This window comes from Chaetura pelagica, unplaced genomic scaffold, assembly GCF_000747805.2.
Source record: "Chaetura pelagica isolate M959 unplaced genomic scaffold, ChaPel_1.0 scaffold52, whole genome shotgun sequence".
Lineage (NCBI taxonomy): Eukaryota > Metazoa > Chordata > Aves > Apodiformes > Apodidae > Chaetura > Chaetura pelagica.
In genome coordinates this window covers 731607-757497 of record NW_009952486.1, presented here as the reverse complement: position 1 = coordinate 757497, position 25891 = coordinate 731607, and positions in this window count along the sequence as shown.

Below are 25891 nucleotides of genomic sequence, written 5' to 3'. Positions count from 1 at the left end.
TCACAAGGTATTTCAATCAAGATTTCTGGCTCTTAATTAAATGGAAGCTTTTTGGTTGATGTAAGAAAAGCTATTGATTTACAGCAGTTTAGTATCTTCTTCTGAAAAAAGGATCAGAAAGCAGAAAAGTGTTTGAATTTTGACTGAAAAATTTCAGTAGTAATTTTATATAAAACACATAAAAAGCTTAGAGAAACAAGAACTACTGTAGTAACTGATAGATCAGTACTTTGCAACATGATTTCAAATAATATCAGCAACCATGCTACAGAAAATATCTAACATATTGACTAGACTAGAAGTAATAGCACTTGTAAGGATTAGGCTTTCTTCTTCTGACGTGCTGTAGCACACACACAGGAGGATGTTACGGACTTGCTTGTCCATAGCAAAAAGCAAATCAGCTCCCTTTAAATCAAAGGGTCTGGTATGTAAGGTGGGAAGAGAAGGTGAAGATAAGCATTCTATATATATTTAGCAGTAAAAAAGATGTTCATGAGCAATATAGAAAGGTCTCATGTCTGTACCTGCTACAGCGGCCAGCATAGAGGTAAGAGAGCAACATTGCTTACTTCAGAAGTGAGGTTAATTGAAGATAAATTGAAATAAGCATATAAAATAATGGTTGATTTAAATTACAGATAGATCATGAATCTTTCTTTCTTGCAAGCTTTTGCCCATAACAAAAGAACAAAGTTTTCTTGACTAACCCCAAACTAACCCAAAGTAATTAATCCAAATCCATTTAGAGTGCGTGTCTGAACCATTACAACATTATTAAAAAGCAGCTATCATTGTCACAGGAAGTGCAAAGATTTTCACAAACTTAAAAAACTAAAAAGATATTAAATATTTGTATTAAAAGCATCCAAGGCTTCTATAATTTAATTTACATCTGCAAGAATTTCAATTCAATTTTTAAATTCAGGAGTCTAGTCAACCTTGCAAGGAGAAAATATTGTAGCTTACATAGAAAGGAAGATGACGTTTTCCCCTTTTACCTTTTGGATATAAGATTCTGACAGGGTTTTTTTCACACAGTATTTTGCTGTTGCTTTTTATTGAAATAATTTGTATGATCCAGTATGGAAAGTTAAAAGTTAAGCTTTCTTAGTGCTAAGAGCAGCAGTATGTCCAATAACAAGATGACAAGAATACAACCAGTTGTGAAACAATTGCATACATAGTGTTGATTTTATTAATTTATATCATGGCTTCTAAAAATTATTTATAGCTACTTTGTTCAAATTCAAAACAGCAAGCAATTCCACACCCCAGGGAAAGCAACTGTTCACACAATCAACAGATAATGAAACACATAATAGAAACTAAAAAAAACAACCTCAACTACCAGCCACAAGTTTTCCTGAGGATTTAACTGCTTCAGTTAACACGTTTCACAGCCCCCTAAACAGATTTTGGGTTCCAGACAAAAATAAGTCAGCACAGAAAATAGCTTTTCCTTCCCTCCTGTGTTAAATTATCTGTAAATTAGAAATGCTCTTTCCACTTGCCTTCTTTCTCAGCAACTATTACTAATTTTACTTCGGCTTCCATTTTCCAGTTCAGGGGCATATGCCCTTCTCCGAAGGTCACCAGAAGATTGTGACCACCCAAGGGTAAAAAGATGGAAAAACACAAGAGAGGAGTAACTAAGGCTATATGATAAGAAAATACTAATTAGGTCACAAATGCAGAGATTAGATTCTAATATTCTTTCTTCACTTCAGTAGGTTTGAACCAGTTCTGACTGTGGTATTACAAAGATGTTACTAGAATTTGAAACCACAAATTAGAAAATTAAGCAGAGTAGCAATTTTTCTTTTCCTTTGTAAGCATCCTTGATATAATGAAGACACAACTGAAGATACAAAGCAAAATGCCTGTTTTGGATAATATTATCTGTATTGTTCTGTAAAATTCACAGTGAATTTGGCAGGGTATGTCTTCATACAAGACAGAACTTAAAACTGAACAAGCTGTATCTGACTTAAAAAAAAAAAAAAGTCCATAAATAAAGGTTCTCTGACCTTCCTTGTTTAACTCCTGACCATAAAAAAACCCCTATATGTATGTAATTAAAGCCTTTAATAGCATCACTTTGTTACAATCATTAATACAACCAGTATTGTATTTCATAAATCCTGACTGTGAAAGAGAAGCTCAGAGTGGCTATGTGGAACCAAAAATAGAAGGAACTTGTCAAGAAAAAAATGCTAAAAATGTTAGAAGTTCTATTATTATAGCTACAAGATTCCTCAAGTAAAAAGAACATCATTGTGGGACTATGCTACAGGTTCTAATTTATACATATAGATCATCTCTGAAGAGCACTTGAGCTTAGAAAAGCACATTGCATTAAAGATGTTCATAAGCTGCTCAAACTCACCTGCCTGCACACAACAGATTTGCACAGGCATCAGTTTACTTACTGCTCTTTCTAGGTGTCCAAATGTAACAGCATTTTTAATCTGAAATGGATACTTTCAACAGAGCTTAAAATCCAATTTTTATCATTCTGATTTTCTAACAATGATACAATATTTGAGTATTCATCTTCTGATGAAAAGAAACAGAATAGGCACTCTTTTGTCCTTCTTTCCCCCCTCCCACTTTGAATACTGTAGATTGCACAAGAGGCCTTCCAGTCAATCAGCAGCTTCTCCTTGTATTTGTATTGCTATTTTACCTTTTTGGAATATAACAGTGTTAATGCTGAGCTCAGGGTCAAATTATTCAATTACTAGGCAAAAATTTCTTTAAAATCTTGAAGCAATTTCCTATAAATTATTTTTATTTCTGAAACCACCAGCCCCTCCAACACAGACCTTACTTACATGCAGTGTTGTCATCCAACACTGGCAATGCCTGTTGGCAGGATGACAAACCGATATCCATTGACATGGAAGTTCTAAAACACAACTGCAAGTCCACAAAATCATGTTTCTCAAGTACTTTTTGCAAATCAGCACCCAATTAGGACACTACTCCAGTTGTTAAGATTGTAATGATGCTTTGCAATTATCATCATAGGTACAAATACCTTAATTTCAAAGCAATTAGCAAGCTGTATCATTTGTAACAGAACATTCTGGCTGTGCCTTGGAGTTTGTTTTTTTAACACTTCAACTCCATTTTTAGCACTAACAAAGAGAAATAATTAGCCCAACCTGTTAAAATCTGCTGTTACATTGTTTCCAATATGAAACATTCCTTTCTGTCACTGAAAACTTGTTTGCTTTTGAAAAAACACTTTTGAAAAACACTGAAGAAGTATTCTGTAAAAAATTGTTTAGGAAAAAAAATGAATGTGTCTTTTCCAGAAAAAGTCCTAAAGTTGCCTTATTTTAACAGATAAACTCAAGAGGTGTCATGTAGAAACAGTATCCTTCTTTAAGAGAAGGATGTGATCATTGCCTTGAAAAAAAATATAACAGAAAATGAAACTTTAGGGATGATCCCCCACAATACACAAAACTTCACCAATCCAGAAGTATAACTGAAAGCAACTGATCACTTTCAGCTCCAAAACTGTGGGTCAAAACAATACCACTTACACTTACTCAATACTTCTGTTCTACAACACACCTTGTCTCTTAAAAACAAGTTTTACTTTTTATCTATTGTTCACTTTCCCAAGGTAAGCTAGCTGTATTTATCAAATCAAAACTTCCACAAGGTTGGTACAGGTCCTGTTAAAATTGTTGGAATATAATGTTTAGACTATTGGAGGAAAAGCAAGTCAAACACTAGTAAATGCATCTAAGGAGCACTGTTTTTTAAGTAATTGAAGATACTATTTGATACAAAAGTCTGTTGATTGTGCATTTTAGCAGAATATATTACTTTCAGAGAAGATGACCAAAACAGCCACAGACATTAATATCACCAGCACTCTAGAACTCTCTTCACTGCCTTTAATGCTGACAAATTTCAGAACCTGAAAGTATCTGCAACATACAGCCACTAATGCTTAACAAGGATTTTATTAAGGCATAAAGAACACAATATCTTCAGACATTAAGCCATGACTTTGAGAAATGGATAGTCTTTCAGCATGCAGACATGACAGATGGGATTTGCCCTACTCATGAGGTTAATGTATCATCTGACACGATACCCTGCTGGAAGAATTCCGAAGGGCATACAACTTCTGCTGTTCCTCTTCATATTGGCAAGTTTCTATTAAAAACAACGATGACAACAAACTTTCAGCAGGTACCACTGACATTACCAGATCAAAATAAATTAGCACAACTGCCAATCTGTTGTGCTATATTAAAACCTGTCTTGGATTAAAGCTATGCTGCATCCCACCTTTAGGCAGTTTCACCTTATGTGACAACCAAGATGAAATCACACACTGGAATAGCTCCTGCTAGATGCAACAAGCTTTGTTAGGAGCCATTCCAAAATACCAGTATTAATACTGTGCCTACAAGCACAGTACAGACTCACATTCCACAGGAGAAGGTCCTGCAAAACCAGAGCAACAATAAAGGGTAAAAGGGAAAGTTGTGGAAATATTCCAATGTTTCCAGTTTGAACTCCTCTCTGGAAAGTAGAGATTTCCAGTAACACACAATCATGATACCAACATAAATTACTACATTTTTGACTGACCTCCACATATCCTAAAAGTGATCTTGTTAAAGATTTAAACCAAACACACTATCAAGGTTTAGAACAAACACCCTAACACACTGGATCTCCATAAGACAGCTTCACTTCAGCTGCAAGAGACATGATGCATTTTCCTCCTGCTTCATTTCAGATTTAAAAAAAATATTTGGGTACTAACTAGAGGCAAAATGTTCATATGCGAATGACTCACCTGTCCATAACTGAAACGGGCAGGATTGGGAATAATATTGAGCTATGAAAAAACCCCACAACTTTCATAAAACTGAGCAGCACAGTAGTCTATATTCAAGCAATACTTAGAACCAGCTCCTAACACTTGGCTGCTGCAATCTGAATAATTGCCATATGCTGTGTGTGGAAAATATATGCAAATATATTATGTGCAGCATAGTTAGACCCTGCCATAAGCTTGTCTGGGTTTTTTTTTTCCCCTTCTTTTTCCTTTCACAGAAACACCAATAATGCCAGTGGTCAATATGCACCAAATAACAGACGTATCTTTCAGTGCCACCGGATACAGTTAGTATTACTGGGTCCTTTTATTTATGTTTCTGAGGTGATTTTCTGTGTTCAGGGAACTCAAAGACACAAATTACTGGAAACTGGAACAGTTCCTATCCCCTTCTCACTAACTGGTATTGTTGCACAAGGGCCAGATACAAAAACTCCCACCCCTATGGTTTAAATGCTTTAGTAAGGTAGAAACTGAGCTTCCACTCGCCGGGTGACAAAATGTCTTACAAATTCCCTTGAGCACAACATATGGAAATTACAGCTGACCTAATTACACATTCTTACTTGAAATAAATGGAGATTTATTGTGTGGGTTAGTATTAGCAAAATTCTGCTCCAAGCAAAACCATAAGTCATAGAAAACAAAATACCAAATTGTCCTAGTGGAAGGAATCTGTAGCACTCTATTGCTCATTACTGAAACTAGCTTTGCAACCCACTGAAAAAAAAATGTGCTATGATCTACAAATGACATTTACTAAAAGCAAATTAGAAGATAAACAAAGCAATTATCTTCCTACGTCACATCTAGATAATACCAGTCAATTTTGGTAAATGTATCTTTAACAAACAAAAAAAAACAACAACCAAAAAACCCCAAAACAATCCATCCCAAACTCCAAAACCCCCCCTACCCGATTTTTTATCTGACCCTCTGCCTTGAGTTACAATGAAATCACCTTTCATAAAAACATCCTGATTCAGGGATGGATGTATCCCTGTGATGCAGAACTTCTCCCATGCTTTACTAGCATTCAAATCCTTTACTGCCAAAGGAAGTCCCATGATCACTGAGACAACTGGGCTGCTAACTTAAAACCTTTACTTCAGGACAATTTCCAGCCTGTTTTAAGCCTCATGCTCCTTGGTCACATCTATATGGAACATGCACACTGTAACTAGAATTTAATAACTGCAAAGAAATGGCCCTTCTTTTGGAAAGGGCAGGGTTGCATCCCTTTTAAATAAATACTGCAGTTTTATCAGTTCACAAGCATTTGGGAATACATTCTATGCAAACCAAAAAACTAAAGTAAATGGTATCTCATTTGTCCTTAACAAAACACAGGGAAGTCTTTGCTTCACCAGTAAAGCAGAAAACATTTTGCTGGGATTTTTCTGCCCCTGACTCTTCTTCAGAACCACCAGCTCAACTAAATCAGTGTCAGATGTGAACTGTCATGGTGAAATGCCAATGATATGAGCCCTGTACTGGCCCTTCAGTTATTCTTCCCAACACCATAGCTCAGCTTTAAGTAGTTTTATTTGAGCTCCCTGCCTCAGCTCTATGCAAACCCACTCTCCCTTGCTCATCACAAATATTTATGAGACACTCATAGATTACTATTTCGATGATGTAAGTATTTCTGTAAGTAAAATGCACATATTCCTACTGTTTATTCATACTAATCTCTACTATTAAAGCATTCTTCAGACTTGTACGTAAAAATACTTGCTAATGAAATCTGAATATCTAAATCAAAACAAGGAAGTTCAGCAATTTTACAATGGAAAACAAAGCACATAAGAAAACATGTAGTAAAACTGTTGGCGTTTTGAGTATCTTCAAAAACATTTCTCAAAGCTTGAATCCTGATAATCTGACATACAAGGAGATGGAGCAAGCTAGGACTGTTCAACTCAGACAAGACAAGGCTTGTGGGGATCATACCAGTGTGTATGAACATATGATGAGAGGGGAAAAAAGAAGATGGAGCCAGACTCTTAGTGCTGACCAGTAAAATGACACACAAAGACAAGAAATTTCTTTAAAGTGCATTTGATGCTGTCCTGCACAAGCTGGAATGACTATTTCGTTAGTAATTAGCTCAAAATATTCTTAAATCAAGTGACAATGTACTTTGAAATCAAAGTTCGCTTTGAAAGGGAAAGGATCAGGTTTGTTCTGTGCTTTTGCAGCATCTAGCACATGCCATGTGTTTCCGGTTCAAAACTCGCTGTGATACATCTGGAAAAAACGATTGAGGGCAAAATACTGTTCTGAACTCTAACAAAAGGCCTCAAAGCAGTATGGAGTCTGACAGAGTGAATAAAGTGCCTGAGTGAAAGCAAACCCCTTTCTATAGTATCAAACACAGGTTTAAATTTCCTGTCAGTATCAGATAATTCTGATACCTACTTGGTACTATTTTAATAATTTCTCATTAAATAGACCAAGTAACTTATGCAGATACAGCATACAGACAATATATTGCAGTAGAACAACTACATGCTGGAGCCGATTCTCATTAATGATTTATGTAAACAAATGCATATAATAAAGATTTCTCCTCTTGTTAAAGAGAGGATGTTTTGAATACAACTTCTTTAAGTTTCTTCTTTTAAATACAATCACTTCAAGAAATAAATTGCCAAGAGCATAGCTCACATTCTTCTTGCCATAAACCCACGGGGAAGTGGAAATATACCGAGCATCTACTCAGCACAACTCTAAATACTCCTGTACATCAGAGAAAGCTCCATTCCCACCCTACTCAAGCAGCTGCAACTGAGTAAGCAATTTCTACATGGAGAGACAAAACAAATCAATTACACAGGGGGGCAGCTACTGGTACAGAGAGGAGGACTTGTTTCCCTTCCTGACCTCAGTGCTTATCAACAGAATTATAAATAGAAAATACTGTATTTAATTATTTTTTTTCTACTGATGCTTTGGGAGCTACAACCTGCCCTTTCACAAGAAGAAGGAAATAATTTCCACTTTTCTCGTGTTCCTGTTCTGTACTTCAACAACAAACCCTTTGTCACTGCTATGGCTCATCTTTGCACTAGCTGGACAGATATTTCTTCTAGATTTTCCAATGGCAGATGTGACCATCATTATTTTAAGTTCTGCTTAAAAAAGACCTTGAAATAGTCTTTCAAATTTCAGTTTCCTGCTTTTCTTTTTAAGTATGAAAACAGAGCTTATGTTGAAATCATCCAAGTGTATTAACAGGTCTGATGTTTAGTCATTTGATTTTCTTCCTGACCTGGAGAATGACACATACTAAAAAGACAATTTATTTTCCTTTATTCATTGTAACTTCAATGGATTTCAAGAAATTTATAAATGTGTATGACTGATGGGAAGACTAACATAATAAATTGAAGAATCACAGAATGCCAGGTTGGAAGGGACCTCAAGGATCATCTGGTCCAACCTTTCTTGGCACTAGCACAGTCTAGACAAGATGGCCCAGCAACCTGTCCAGCTGAATCTTAAAAGTGTCCAAACAAACTGAATATGGATTGAGTCTTTTTTCCTAACAGACAAAATAAAAAAACATTAAACCATTCCTCAGCTTCATGGCCGTAGTACCTCCTGCATCTGCAGCTGTGTTTTCTGTCAGTCCTATAGGTACTTTCTTCCATTTCTCCCCCTCCAGTAACATCAACTTTTACAAACCCTTTTTTCCACTCCTGCTTCCAGCTTGCCAAGAACTAACAGTTCTGCTGCAGGGGACTACCTCAGACACCAGTATCTACTACATAACAACACGGGATGAAAAGCAGAGGTAGAAAACTAAAAATCTCGCATAATTTCCTTTCATAGCACGTTCTGCAACACTTAAAAAAAATGTATCTAAATACTAATTTCTAAAAGTATTTATACCTACAGATATGGCTCAGTTTAGCAGCACTGGTACAGTTCTGTCTCGACTTCTAATTTTGCAAATCCTCAGCTAGAAAGGTACAAGTCTATCATTGACAAAACCCTTTGACAGCCTGCTGGAGTAGAATGCTGAGTGCCAAAGTTTCTCCCTTGATGCTTCCCTGAGTTCAAGGAGTTGAGTAAGTGATGCCAGTTGATTCTGAGTCAGGTTTTCACAGCTTGAATTTCATGTAGCTTAAAATGGCTTTCCGAGCAGCAAGACACAGACTAAAGAATCTAAGTACACAAATAATCCATGTCAAGCACACCTATTATATCCACCATGATATGTATGTGGGTATCCACATACAACTGAGCAGTTACGCAGCTTTAGCAATTTTCAGATGAGATGTGCTTTATAGATGATCAATCAAATCATTAGCACATAAATAAATGTACATCTTGTTAAAAAATTAACATTTTAAAAGTTGAAAGTTTTGTCCTCTATCATATGTCCTCTGTCTATTATGTGATGACCCAACCCAAACCACTCTGAGTCTGTGATTCTATGACCTGGTATTTCAACAGAGGAAGTAACTTTAAAACAAATAAATATCCTTTGAGAGAATACGTTAATACATCAACACATTAGGACTGGAACACTGAGCTCTGGATAAGCACACAGCAACAATCTGGATCAACTAAACGAGCTCAAAAATCACAGTTTGAACTCTATTTTTGTATGTACATATGACAGCAGGTATACTTCTCTATTATAAACTCTAGGAAAAAAACAAAACATGCAATAATTACTGTACATCACCTTCATGTTCCCAGCCCTAACAAAAGATATCTTGACTGTGTATTTGTCCAGCATCATCCTAAGAGAGGTTATTTCTCTCTTAAAGGTGGAAAACAGTATGGCAGAAGTGGTAAGCAAAGTCATATTGTGCCAGTATCACAGCACTTTGCCATACAAAAACAAATAATGTTACAGACAATTTAACATATACAACTCATTCTTCAGAGGTGAATACTTTCTACTTTCATATAGTGATGGATAGATTTTATAGTATCTGCATAGTTTATAATTGCTTGAATTCTCTTTTGCATCACACAGAATTAATACTTGTCAGTACTGAATTCTGCTGTCTGTGTCCCATTTTGTCACTTTAAAAGGAAAGTAAGTGAGCATAGTAAACACACTGAAGAAGATATGGAATGGATTTATTCATACCACAGTAAGCCCAAACACAAAGCAAAAACCGCAGTGGGGTGGTTAAACTGTAGCACAGCAAAGCAGAGTATTTGCAGAGAAGAAAGACAACCGACCAACACTGACATAATTATCATAGCTGGAGATTCATTTTTGTTTTGCCCAAGCCTGTTATCAAGTGCAATCATTGACAAAGCACCTCTCTACCACCTATTACACACATGATTAAAATGACTCTGTGAATGCTACAGCCATTAATTAAAGTAAACAGCAGAGGGGGGACGAGTTGATGAGAAGCCAGGTTTTTCTTCTGAGGTACCTCCTTCCCTTCTATAGAGATACGCAAGATGTTGCATGTTTTTAAATAATGAGCATATAAGAAGCTGGGCAATATATCCAACTTCCTCCAACTTAGAAGGAACAACATGGCAGAATGTCTGGAAGCACCATAGGGACAGCAGAGTACAGAGAGGATCACAAGTCACTGCAAGAACAGCAAAGATGGGAGTTGTCTGTCGCCATATGTGCGATAGACACCAGCCACCAACACATCCCCAGAACGTGCTCAGTCAGCTCATGAGCTGAGCAGCAGTATAGCAGAGATAAACCACCTAATTAGAGAAAATCTCAACAAACATCCCTATATACCCTCAGCGCCCTGTTCATTTTATTGGTAGAGGAACCAACCTCAACTACTCCAGATCAGCACTTTTTAGTACATCATATAAAGTCAGCTCAAGTCACAGCAATGTTTGACCTTAAGCCTAAAGAAAACCCAAGACTGTTTTGTTGGGCACTGTCAGGAGCATGATTCTGGAGGAGAGTTTCCATTTGCTCAAAGAACCTGAGAATTCAAACAACCAAACCAACGCACGTTGCAGGATTGGAGATCCACTTCCAGTCAGCTTAGAACATGAAGGCTCCTAGTTTAAGAACAGCTTGCTCTGAGAACTGGAACATGACCAATTTGAGATGACATTATCATGCCAAGTTAGACCTGATAAATCACAACACCTGAAGAAACAGGCAGCATTCCATGTTTTTGCTGGAAAGGCAACTTATGGTATTCAGGCTAGCAGGAAATGTTCTTGCAGCATCAACATTGTTCTTCCATACTTAGCACAGAGAACTTCCCAAACTGTTTTTGTCATTCGTCTTAAAAACGCGCACACAAACCTCACCAACAGAAATGCACTGAAATAGTGTGTAAGGGAGGAAAAAAATCCAAATAAACACACAATCATTGATACTTACCAAGGAAAATAAAGGAAGAATCCCAACCTAAATCATCTACACTATTAAAATGACAAATGCACTATTTTTATTTCCTCTTTCACTGGGAGTGTAGGCAAGAATCTGGATGCAAAAATACTAGAAATCATATTGAATTAATTGCCTTAATTTCTTCTTTGTAAACACAGAGCACTGTTGATTTAATGTCTCTAAATGAAAAAGAACCTTTTCCTGTCATTTAGCTATTTAAACACTAATAAGCTTCCAGTCAACCACTAAAACTGTATTACAACATCACTAAAAGGAGATAAAAATGTGCTATCACTTTCAAAAAATTGCACTGACATAGCCATAGAAAATTAATTTTAAAAAGAAGGTCTGCAAACAAGAATGTATATTTAAAAGAACAAGCATGCTGGATCATGCCAAAGGTTGACCTGGCCTTGATTGAGCCTCACATGGTAATAAAAGTCAATCTTAACATACAGATAAGGCACTGTGTACCTTGGTGGGGAATGCCAACAATGTCCTAAAACCTTGGCTGTACTGCTGGAGTCAAAGGATTCTGGCTTTGGATTCCTACCTGCTTGTCTTCTAGCACCTCAAGTTATCACTGAATTCTACAGAATAATACTCTGTCATAATACAAGATGATGTCACTTTCTGAAACCTACTTCCACTGTAAAATGTTTCCATTTTCAGTCTCTGCACATAGCTATCAAAAAATTATTAGAAATCCACTACAGAAACACCATCTTCTGCTCTGAAAAACAGGCACTGGTTTTACCATCACCATCTTTTTTAAGTGGTGATATTATTTCAGGCCTTATTCTTGTTGATAGTTTGGGAAACCACCTTACTTTATTCATGAGAATATAGTGTTTAAATGCTAGAAATCAAAGTTAAAGTTTCACTTTCCACTTCTGGGATATTCTGTTCTTTTAACAAACCTCTCCATTTTTCCCCCCCTCGTTGCAAAGAAACCATTATTTTCCCCTCATGTAAGCCCAGCAAAGACAAAAATGAAAATGTTTTTTAAAGGAATAAAATACCTCATATTAGTTTAGAAGTGAAACAACTTTCAGGTCTGCTAATTCTAGCTATTCTAGAAATTGGTATAACTATTAAGAAAAATATGCTAATAAAATGATAACAAAATAATGCTGAGATAGTGAAATAAACTCTAGATTAAAAATTACAAGCAGTGTCTCTTTCATAAATTTTGCTTCCACAATTCTCTGTCATTTTGAGGCAGACAGCAAAATATTTTATTTCCAAACAGTACTTACATTGTAAACACGAGTTTTCTTTTTGACTGCAGAAGAAGAAAGACTTTGGCCTTGTCTTTTCCTTTGGTGCTCAACCTGTGACTCGTGTTTGAAAACTGACTTTTGAACTATAGTGTCGCATGGCATCAGTCACCTCTCACTTTCTTCTCTCATGGCATTTGGGTGCAGCCCAGCTGGTTGAGACAAAAGTATTTCTCATGCTTTTTGAAAACCACATTCCATACCAGGTCCTCCAAAGTGAGCAGCTTCAGGACAAAGAGACACTGAGACTTCTTAGCATTCACTTTTCCATCCTGGATAAATTGAGCTTGTGAGCAATCAAAGCAGCTGGCAGCTCCATACTCCATGTAAAGAACTTCAGCACCAATTACAGCGTGTTCTTCTAAGTAGAGAGGAATTTAGGTTTTGCAACTTATTTTAAATTCCTCCAAGATCCTAATTTCAAATTGGAATTACCAAATTCAAGCTGTTTCTTCCAAACTTGCCTAGAACTGCAATCTACTGAAACATACTTAGTGGTAATAAGACATATTTGCTTGAGCAGAGCACCACTGACTTCATAATGTGAATAATCCTTTTCCAGTTAGTGGCTTTTGAGACAAAAACTGGAGGAGATTAAAAAAAAACATAAACTACTGCAATAATCCATGGGTTTACATTAGAATTTACTTCTTTGCTAATAAAATATATTGAACAACATTCTTTTCTCTAAGGCACAGAATGATTGTACTCAATATTTATCTCTTATTTTGTATTTGTTGCCTGAAATGTTATTCTACCATTTCCTTTTGAGAAAGTAAGTTATTTAATGTGAATTGTTTTGAAGTACAGAATCAGCAGTAAAAATACATTTGTTTAAATAATTAAATAGTCACCTAATCTCTGTAATTTGGTCTTCAAAATTAATTACCATTTGCTTGAGATGCATTCCAGATTAACCTCTCTGTTCTAATGGTTCTGTTAGCAACTACTCAGCTAACCTGTCTCTGTGCATCAATCCTGAATCCACATATACAGGAACCACTATGCAAGCCTGTGTTGTTAAGCCAATCATCTAATTGTATAAATAATATATGTTATTAAAAAAACACAAATAAAATACAAATACATACTATTTGTATAATTAATATTTACACATAATAGTATGCAAACATTGTTATAACACGATATATCTGAACAATTTTCAATGACCTTTATTTCTGATGTTGTTGCAGAAGTCACCAGTTTTAACTTTTGTATACCTTTCCCATAAGTTCTATCTAATTTCTCATGCAAAAACAATTTTTGTTCCAAGTATATATACTCTTCCCCTAATGTATGAGAACACAAATAGTAAACAGAGGCAGAAATTAATATTACATACAATTGCATGTGGTGTTAGCAGTATTAGACAAGCAGCCTTGGAAACAATCACGCCCCTCTCATTGAAGTCTGCCTTTGAGTATCCTGGACATTATTAAGTACATATCAAAGGCTGATGTTAATTAGGAGAACAAGCAATAAAGAAAGGCAAGAACAGCCTTCTGGCATAGTGAGAAAATTCTGCTGTCAAAAACTGTCTTCTGATAAAAATAAAGTAATTGTATCTTGGTTAGTGCAAAAACAAGCTTGTGTATTAGAGCTCAAGAAATAAAAGCTGTTAAAAGAATGAAAAATTTCTATTTTTACCTTCTTGAACGCCCTCATTTCATAAAGTAATAGATCATTCTGGTTTCATGGCTATTGTGAGTGTTTAATGATATGTTACATTGCACAGGTTTATCCTGAAGAATTACTGACAAACAGCTCATGAAGTTGTGATACCATCCCCTTAAATCACACACACAGGGACAGTAAGACATCAGTACACAATTAGACCTTTAGGATTATTTCTGTACCTGTACAGATTTTCTCTTTAAATGAAATGGTTCATTTCATCAAGAACATAAATCAAGTTAAGTATGTTGGGTTTAAACCAATCTTTTTTTAAAAAAACTAATAAATCAGATAAGCCTTTTTTTAAGCTGATCATTATTCCATGCATTTATAGCCTTTGTGACAGTGTACAAGCATACACATACACTGCTTACATAGGAAATAATATTGAATTACAGGAAATATTCCAACATATGTCACTACAGAGGAAACCCTATCACAAATTTCAAGAGTGGATGTTATTTTGCCTGCTTGCTTTCTTTGCAAACCTATTCTGGGATAACATTAGTATTACCAGGAGAAATGGTCGTTTGATTTTCAGACATAAAATAAACATACTTTGCTGGTATTTGTTCTTATAATGCTGCCATCTACATAATAATCTCCTCTACACACCTTCATACATTCTAACAGTGTAGGAAGCTATTTACAATTAAGGATATCAATAAAAGCAGACAATCTAAGATTTGATCCTGACAGTAACTCCTAAACAAACAGCCTAGAAGGGTGACAAGACCCATGTGTTGTATATATCAATGCATGAAACTTGTTTAATTTAGGTAACCTTTACATTGGCTTTTATAGAACCCAAAGGGAAATCAAGCTACTAAGACAAACCAAGACCTCATCAAAATGGGAGAGGTACATACAGACTGAAGATTCTGTGTTTACAGACTAACTTACAAATACTAGGGGGAAAAAAAAATTAAGTCAACAGTATTTTAGTGCCTCTCAACTACAGTTAGTATTTTACTAACCTAACTGATGACTACTGTTAAGAGCATTGTTTGTACATACTGTAATTTCACCTGAACACAAACCTTACTGGAAGCTTTTATTTTCAAGATAAAATTTGACATGTATTTTGCAAACCACTTTAAGGTAAATTATTGTTAGCAGCTCGAAGAATCTGGAAAGAAGCTATGAGATGAAAATCCCATTTCTAGTCTGTATTCCTGTAGCAGCAGCTCACCAGGAAAGACCAGAAATAACCTATCTCCAGCCATATTTTAAAGTATTTAAACAAAGAACATACTTTCCAGTTGCAGCAACAGCTTCTCAAGACAGAGCTTCTTGCAATGAACAATTTCCCCACAAAAACAGTTTCAGTCTCTTCCTGAAACAGCCTCCACTGATCAGCTGTGATTTCCAATGTACACACAAGTAAAAGAGGGTCCCTTTGGTCTATCCACTATTCCTTACAGACTAAGACAAAAATCCAAGTCATACCCTCAACATGCTCAGGTTGGGATTACAAAAGGGAATTACTAAAGAATTTCCATGAACTCTACAAGCAGGACATAGCAATCATGTGCAGTTTAAAGCTATGCCTTTTTCAAAAATCCACTAAATGATGCACTTACTGATACTTCAGAGAAGAAATGAGTTATCACTCTTAACTGTAGAGATTAACAATCTGAAATAATGCAGCTCACCTTGCTGACAGTAACTGGGCTTTTACAAGCTACGTCTCCTCAGTTATTGCTAGCAGAGAATAGGTTCCATAGATGAGTTAAACACAATGCATAAGGTACAGCTAAAATGTTTTCACTAATCTGTTCTACCTCCACATTCCTACTCTCAATTAAATAACTTGATGCTTACAAAAAAGGAGCAAGAATAATTTGTTAGATAACATTTAAATACTGGTAAAAAAAATAAACTAAAGCTGCAATCTTCTAGGTCTTTCAGGATCTTATTCTAAGCTTCACAAAACATCTTCCTAACTGATGTTTTTTATTAAAAATAAAGTCTGTCAGATTAGCATCATCTTGAAAATAGCATGCTTGAGTTTTACAAAACATTGTTTAAAATGTGCACATCAAGGTACTTTCGCAGCAGTATAATTACCCTAACAATTTACAAGAATTCAATGAAGAAACAAAGTTTTCAGAGTTAAAGTTTAAAAAAACCTGTCCAGTGAGGAGAATTTTCATAAAAGTAACAACTGATCAGGTATTAAGCGATTTGTAAATCAAAAAGGTAGCGTCAGTTTAATCTGCTAAGTGTGGATACTTCAAACAGGAGCACTAAGGAAAGCTGATCCACAGCTTTCTGACATGCTGCACGGATCCAAAGCAGGAAATGGGGACTTTGGCTGTACATCACTTTTCCAGAGCTTGCACTAAGCTTGGCCAAGATATTCGGTCTGTGACATTTAACTTCCACATGTCAACTCTACCTGATAAAATGCTAATACTGGTTAGAAAAACAACAAGATTCACAAGGTTCAACTTATTTGGTAAAGTTGCAACACATGTACCATGGCAAGAGACCCCCCAAGAAGGCTCTGAATGGATGAGAATGACAGCACAAACACATTTCCTCAATGATTTCCAAATGGTGGGACACAAGGCAGTAAATAATTTCAACTTCTGTCATTCTATCAATATACGGACTGTCATTTAATTTAGTTCTAACCTTTAAAAAAAAACAAACACTGAAATGGAAAACCAAGAAGCAGTAAGAACAAACAGCTGCCATACTCTGTAATATCAGTAATTTTTCCTCTTCATTTAATTTAGAATGACACAGCAATGCAAAAGAGTGTTTAACACTCATCATGGCTTCCCAAAACCACAAGCAATTCTGATCTTTCTCAGTACTCTCCTTTCACCTCCTGAAGATTCTGACATGTATCCTTGGGCTTTTTTAAAAACAAAACAAAACAAAAACAGTTTCACATTCACAAAATACCTGATAGCTTCTAAGATATTTTAAGACATTTTAGTATGAAAAATAATTTTAATTTTGTTCTGAAGATTTATTCTGAATAATTTAAAAAATCCCCTATGAAAAATACAGATACACTTCAACCTTGAAATATTATAAAGCCCTAGTGTTTACAGAGGCTAGAAATGTCCTGGTGCTCACATTAAGGATTTAACTGTTTAATTTATGCATTTTTCCACCTTTTAAAATCGGCTTTACTCTACAAGTGTGTTTTCTTTAAAAGAATAAACATACACCTCTTGCACACATACAAGAAATAATCTCCTCTCTACATCTTCCTAGTGTCAAAAAGACATTATTAATCCGCTGTGTGGAAGCAGAGAACAGGCGTGGGTGTAAGAAAACTGTCTGTAGGCACCAGCAGAAGGGGAGGCTACAGAGATTACTGCAGCGTAACCACCCACAGACATTTTATCAGAAAAGAGCAGCAGCTGAGTCATGGTGCTGCCTTCCACACAGAACAGGGATTTTCTCCAAGCTGAGATACATTTCAGTGACAATTTTTCATTTTCAGAGGACTGAATTTCCAGCATTTAGACGTCCAATTTAGGAATTTATAAACACTCATCCTTCGTCCCATTCAAGTGGTTCATGCCTCCCTCCCCCTCTCTCCCCCAATATCTCTATTAAAACTTTTGCTGAAATCCCAGGATGAAACAAAATACCTTTTTGTAATAATCAGGTGGAAACTTTCAGGCCCATTCATTTAATCCAAACATTTATATTTATTTAAAATAAAAAGTATTTGCCTTGTACTGAAGTTGTGGGTTTTTTGTATAGTACAAATATGCACAATGTTCTATTGATCACAACATTTTTACCAATGCTGGAAATTCAGAAGATTGACCAGTGCTCCAAACTTTTTATCATATAATTGCTTGCAATAGAAGCCTCTCCTTTAGAAATGTAGCAAATCTTTTCCAATTGCTTGCTGCAATGGAAAAAGTTCAGTTTCTGCTGTCCATCACACTGTCAGGAGATCAATGTCACCTTTCCTGCAACGTTTTTCAAATGGTAAGTGAAAGAAAAAAACTCCAACAGCAAGGTTCAGAATTGCAAGAATTATACATCACCATTAAAGAAAAACAGCAAAATTATTTTTACAAGTCAAAGGAACAAAATGTACTCCTTGCTACACAAAGACCTTTAGTATTTCAAGATGGTTAACAAGTGGAATGCAAGACTGAAGCCTCATTATAATTATTTAGCTGAAAATTCTCTGTTAGTATTTACTAGTTTGTAGTTACTATGTTAGTATTTAATTCTGTGTTTGTTAAACTCCTGTTGGGATAAATATGTTTTGCTACTTGTTCTAGAAGAGTTTGAAAAGCAGCAATAAAATAATGGTGAATAATACTTCAATGTCTTTTTTGTTTAATTTAAATCCCACTGCTTTATACAGTGTCACTATATTGGACAAATACTTCATCTAGTAAAAATAAGCTACTAAAAGTCAACCTCCATGCAAATACAGGAAGTTAGAGAGGAACTAAAAAAAATACTAGTTTTTTTTTACGTGCATACCTAGATCTTGGAATAAACAGGAGTGTAATTCAGAAATTTTTCATTACTTCATATTACAAATTCTTCATTTTCCTGCAATCCCCAGTATTACCCTAATTTACAATAGCTTTTTTTTTTGCCTTTTTTTTTTAATAGATATATTTTATTCCTATTGCAGAATGAAGGTTACCAATCCTCCTTCCTTCAAATAAAGCTACTACACATGCTCTCTGGTACACTAATATAAAAAGATAAAGTCACAGAACCCAGGAGCAGCACTAAAAGGCCATTAAGGCAGAGGGAAGTGTACATACACTGGCTTGAAGACATCTGGGTCAGCAAGAACTGAGCAGGATTCAGCACAGGTTTGACACACCTTAATGTGCCCTGAGCTGCAGTTGCTAATTTCCAGTCCTGCTAATTCTCTATGGTTTCTACTCAAGTTACCTAAATTGAAACTAGCACACACATGTTTAGCTGAACTGTACGTATGCATTAAGGAAATGTAGCTCCATTATGCAGGTACCTCTGACTGGAATTTAAGTCCATATGCATTATTCTCACTCTTAACAGCATCATTCTTTATTGCTAAATCTTAAAAAGTCTGAAATTTTAATGAGTTCCCTACATCTCACCACCAAGAGCACTCCTGACTTGTAAGACAACAACAACATTAAAACAACAAAAAAACACTAAACAAAAAGGAGAAGATGAGGTTTTCTGCAATTTCTGTATCTATTACAGATACAAAGTTGCAGTGTTTCTAAGTAATCTCCTGGGTCAATACCTGACCAAGGACCATAATTATCATCTGCACCAAATCTGCCCATCCTTGCAGAATTGAAGACTTAACTCAAAGCCATCCAACTCACAATCTTATCCTGCACCTGAATGATTTTTCAATATCTAAACCTCTGCCCTATGCATCAGGCAAAACCCAGTAACAAATAACTGGATCAGAAAAGCCCTGCTGTTTTCTAAAAGGTGAAGGAGCTGTTCAGCACATTCTCCAGCCTGCCATCAGAGTTTGCTGCTCTAACAACTCTTGGTTTTAACTGCAATATAATAAATTGTTTGAGTGTCAGCACTTCTCGTGTATGACTCTGTCCTTAATCACTATCAGGAGTCAGATGAAAAATGAGGTTATCAGTGTATATTTCTGCTTCATGAGTATCCTGCAATATACTTAAAAAATGTAGAACTTGCTCAGTCCGTCTTCTCAAAAGCTTAACTGCTGAAATGCTAAAAACGTATAAAACAAAAGGGCACGAAACATTGGAAGAATTTGATGCAAATTTCAAACACTCTTATGAAAATATGTTTTAAATATTCCTCCAGTTGTACTTGCAAGTCACTAGCGAATGGTTTAGAATGTTAGATATTAGTCATTTATTTCTGTATGCTGCTGTTCAATTACAGGGCACAAACCATGACCACATTGCTAACAAAATCTTTTTTTACAGATAAAAAACAGATAAAACTTCAAGATGTTTGTTAGTACTGCACAAGAAACAAGGTCTAAATTTAAGTACTGTACACATATTTCCTGAATTTTATTCTTTTTAAACACCAAAGCAAATCATTTGGGCTGTAAGGAGGGAGCAGATACTGCAATAAAGGGGAGCGTGAATGTGAGTTAAGAAATACTCTAATGAAATACAAGTGCTAGTATTTTAACTTTCAATTAAGTTTGTTGATGAGGAAGAGCTAATTTCACACAGTGAGCAAGAGCACAAGGAGAGAACTTTGAATCATGAGAACCTAAATGCAAATAATAATGTAGTTTAAATATATGCAAAAAGATTAGCTACTCGGGTACTAAATTTATTTCAACCTATTGATGATGCATTGAGTATAGCAATAACTAGTTTTAAATCCATTATTAGAGCTTGAGAAAGGACAATTTATTCTAGTTGATTAAGCAAATTAGCTACATGCCCTTTATAACAAGATGAGAACTTCTAATCACTAAGAGTTGAATGACCAAAGGAAAAAAAATACCGTGTGTGAAGACTGGGAAAGAGGAAGGAGTGAGGGAAGCAAAACCAAACCCTCAAGAAATGGATATAAGGGAAAAATTTGCTCTTACATAAATGTACATATAAAAATGAATTGAGGGAGCAAAGTGAGCTGAGGAAACAGCTTATAGCTGTTCAGAGTGCTCACTTTCCAAATTCTTATTGTTTTTTAGTCTAACCATCATTTATATTTATAATGCTTTTCATAACAGGCTCTTGGAAGACTTCAGAAATAAGAAAATATAATCCCCATTATTCCGGTAGAAAGAAATTCCATTATCAATGCCTAAGTAACAAAGAGATTGCAAGCCTCAATTTATGTGTATATATATATATTTTCCCAAGCTAGCTCTACTACTCTAAACAGAGATGTACAGTTTCTCAGAGGGAAAAAAGCATAAGTCAAACATATTTATTCCACTAAAATACTGGAAAGGGGAACTGAATTATTGTTTTTTTAAACAATAGCTGCATTAGCTACATGGATTCTTTACTTAGAGGTACTTATGTGAAAAAATGGTAAGTATTTTATTTGTTGGCAATTATTTTCAATGTACATTAAAAATTATGCTACTCTTCATTCTCTGATGAATTATTCACGTAACAGTCTACATGACATTTTCTATTTCCTTCCACTTTTCCATACAAAGACTCGAAAATAAGGAAGGGGAGCAGGGAAATAAATTTTCTAACTGAAAATTCCCAACAGACTCTGGCTTTCACTTCCTACAAATATTGTTTTGAAAGGTAACAGACACCACAGGTTTTTATTAATGGCTTGTAGGAGTGAAACTGCAACATATGTCAGCATGATCACCTGAATGGACCTCTCCCCAGCCACACAGCTATGCAACAACAGAATTCTATAGATTTTTGTGTAGAAAGCATTTTTATTTGCTTAAAAGAGCTTCCAAATGCTTTTTATTATTATTTGGGAGGAGGGCATTTATCTTAGTTTACAGTTTATGCTAAAAATTTATAGCCAGCACAACATAAAAATTTTCCTATTTGAAATAAAAGATGACAAAGTCAGGAAAAAAAAATTCAGAAAAATCAGCTGATCCCTAAGCAGCAGACTGAAATAATTATTTTGAAGAGTAAAAATGTCATTACTATCCACACGACAGTATTTTGTCCAGAACACTGGTAGCACATGCAGATACTTAACAGCTCATGTGGAAGTATTACAAGAGCAAATAAAGATAGGTGTTACGACATACATCAATATTATGTATGCCACAGTTTATTAATTGCCTAATTAATATTTTGTATCTTTCATGGTCTCTTGCAAGCATTCCCAACAATTTTATGCTAAATGTTCAGTTTTGGTTTCAACATGAGGGTCAGATAAAAAGTGGTTAATAAAAGACAATTACATTAAAAACAGAGTTACTTGGATTTTTCTGTTTCACCCTTTCCAACCAAATTTAACAATGCTTGACTCAAATAAAAAGCCAGTTCTGACATATTCTTACTTAATGAAAAATCCAACTTTTATATAGTTCTAGAAGTTTGATGGGTGGAGTTTTAACATAGTTCAGCTAACTGACCGCACATTGACCTCAAAATGTACTTAGCAGTACTAGTGGAGACAGCTGTCAAGGAGAATTGTAAAAGACAGTGACTGTGCACCATTTTTTCTCAGTTTAATTTGAGTCTGAACAGAAAAAAAGCTATTCCTGAATAGGACCTATGCAGGCAGGTCCTGTGTACTGGCAACTAACAAGAATGTCTTAATTTTTTTTAAGTGTAGGACAGATAATTGCATACTTACAATTTTAAATATCTAATCAAACCTGTTTCTAATCAATTTATTTTCCATTTACATCCTTTGAGAACTAGCCACTAGCCTTACAGTCATGGATTTCTACCCTGAGATTTCAGGCAAAGTTTCAGACAAAACAGAAGAACGTGTCCTCATTATGCAGCACAGTGTTCTGTTTTGGACAGCTCTTTCAGGAAACTATTCCTGCTTTAGTGCAGAGAGACATCCATACATACACACCTGCACAGTAAGCCCTCCTTTCTTGGTGCACAAAATGAAAGTCGTTTTCTATGCTAACTTGATTATCAATTACAATACACTCCTCACACACCGATGCAGCAGATGTGTTGTCTTTGATCCACCATGCATTTTAACAAGCTGCTTCTGCTGATTAACATAATTTACCTTGATTTATATATTATACTTAATCCTATTTTCTACAATTAAAATAATTTGCTAAAGTCTCCAAACTGAGATTATAATCTTATCATCTTGAGGAGCAGGGTATCTAGGTACAAAGAATTTCTAAATCATCTATAACGCAACAATTCTAAAATACAAGCTACTATAAGAAATACAAAAGTACACTTTATACTCTTGTAGTATTTTTCTAAATAAAAGATGTTGCTATTATTATTAAAGAATGTATTTAAGTATTAATACTTTAAGTAATGAAGAATGCTATTAGTAAATCAGAAGTTCTGCAGTGTTTACATTTTAGCGTATTGTAAGTATACTGATTTCCTAAAAATTCTCTTAATATTATTCAGATTTTCCTTTCTGCCTTTGTCAATATGTTTAAAATAACTTTATCATATATTCTAGAACTACTATTACTAGGAGGATAAAATATGTAGCTCACTACCTGTCCAAGCTACAGATTTTAAAAGGCAACTGCATCTTTTCAATGGCCTAGCAGGAGATGTTGCTGTTCATTTGTTCTGATAATAAGACAAAATTTTATATGGAAACTTGACTGTTCTTCACTGGGGACCTTAAGTACTTGCAGAAGTGCTATTCCAAAACTGTGAACAAAATTATCCAGTTCAGAGATCTTGTGTTCAACTACTGACTGTGGCTGAACTATAGTCTTCAATTCAGCATCCAGACAGACTGCCAAACAAGGTGACAGGGTCACTTCCTGAGATGTGGCTCTGCACTTGTTGCAATCAGCAATAAGTTCATGCATCTACCACTTCATAACTTCATATGCATGGATATATACATATACTGAGTATTACATAAACAATAATCTTGTGGTTACAACTGGATATGGCAGATGATGCAAGATATGATATTAGAATAGCAGCTCAGCTATTCTAAGCAAAAATTTTAGCATGGTGAAATCTCTGAATTCTTAAAAAAAACCACAAAAAACCCCAAAACAAACAAACAAAAAAACACAGAAAAAAAGGCCAGTAAAAGCAGTCCTTAAAAAATATATTTTCTCAATAGCGCTCAGGTTTGCTTCCCTTCAAATGCTCATTTGGAAATTCACGAACTGGAAATGAGCATTGAAATGAGGCAATATGTGCTTTAAATTTTGCACAAAGTCTTCATACCATCCTGACCAACAGTGCAGTTTGCCGTAAAGGCTGAAACCAATAGTGGAATTCTCTTCCACTGGAAGTGGCATTGTTCTAAGTCACCCAAGAAAGAAATTACTAACAAATGCTCAAGAAGAAGCCTATGATGACCCAAGAAGCAGCTATGTCAAGCACAGCAAGCCATAAAACACAGATTCCATTACACTGTTTCAAAACAAGGTCACACACAGCCTGGACCTCACGGGAAGGGTACCTGGTCTGCTTATTCTACATCAAAAGCTCTCCAGAGTACTGTTCATTATATTTATGGACATTGTCACCCAGGAACTTGGACATTCCAGCTGCCAAAGTAATCACACCATAACATCTCATTTTACTGTGAAGTAGCATTTTGCTCTGGAGGCTATCTGGGACCTGATGTGCCATCAGCAGACCACCTAACAGCTGAGGACTTGGAGAGCTCAAATGTCTATTTATAATGGGTCACACTATGCAGGGAAAAAAATGTGTTTTTTTTTAAATAGAAAAAAAAAACAACAAACAACCCAGAAACTTCATCAGCTGCCTAACTTCTTGGAAAGGACTTCTAGCAAACTAAAGCCCAGACAACGACTGCCAAAACTTCACCTGAAAAGCACTGCCATAACTTCCTCACCAACCTGAAAAGCACAGACTTGCAGTCTGGTTCTACCCACACATTTCATGAACAAAGACCAATCCGGTGGAAGTTATTTTAATAGAAGCAACATAATGCACAGTGATTGTACTTTATATTAGTGTATCTCTTGACTCCTCAAGTATTACTACTGCCAAGAAAATTAATCTTACAGTCTTGTATGTTGAATTGCTGCTGGTTCATACTAGATGTTCCCTCCTTAGCAAGAAAATTGATCAGCACAAGAACGCTAGAACATGGGTCCAACAAAAATAATTTAGATAGAATATAACCTCCTACAAAATAGTGAATCTCTTAATCCCAAGCCTGCTATTGTTATAACCCACACTAGAGATCTCCTTCTGACCTGGCTTCAGAATAGCTGCGCGGTTTTCCAGTGGCACAGTGACAATCTCTTTATTCCAGTGCAACCCAGTAGCACCCGAGCAAGAAAACCACAACCACATAAGTACTACCTATCTGGACAATGTTCCTCAGTGAAAATACCTACAAACTCTTATTTTAAAAAATATAATTACACATACATAATGTATGTATAATATATGCGCCCATACACACAAATGCACCCTTCATAACACTAGCACATGGCTACTAAAACAACTTTTTTGTTGATGTTTAAAATGTAATGCCTGCCCATTTAAACCTCAGCCCAAACACTTATAATATTGTTTTATTCCAAGATTTTTTAAGTGTTACTACTGTCATTTACTGACATTTGCTGTATGCAACAATTATATAAGACTCAAGAAAATTAAGTTTGGTTATTGCTTCATAGACAAAGGCCTCAGAAAAGAAATAATTTCTCATAACTAAAAATATTCCTGTTATTTTTATTAACCTTGTACAATAGATGGCTAATACAACAACTACTAAGTAAAAATAGTTACACCATGTCCTGGCAGCTTTTCTGCTATTAACCATTTTTTGCTGTTACAAAGGAAAGAAGCCTTTGAAAATTTTTAAGCTTTCTTAATGGTGAACCATGAAAAAAATGTGCATATACATAGAAAGCTTTCACTGGAAATTAGCTTCAAAACAAAATAAATTACTGAAGCAAACTAAGAGGAAGTGAAGTAGGACCGAATCCTCCTCTTTGGAAGCATATCAGTTTCTTTTAACAAAATGAGAGAGTTAAGAAAGTGTGACCTCACATTGGAGCTTAATCTACTAACTGTACTGTTTCAGTAGAATTATAATCAGTTTTTTCTATTAAGAAATCAGATGTAATAAAAAAGAAACAAGGTT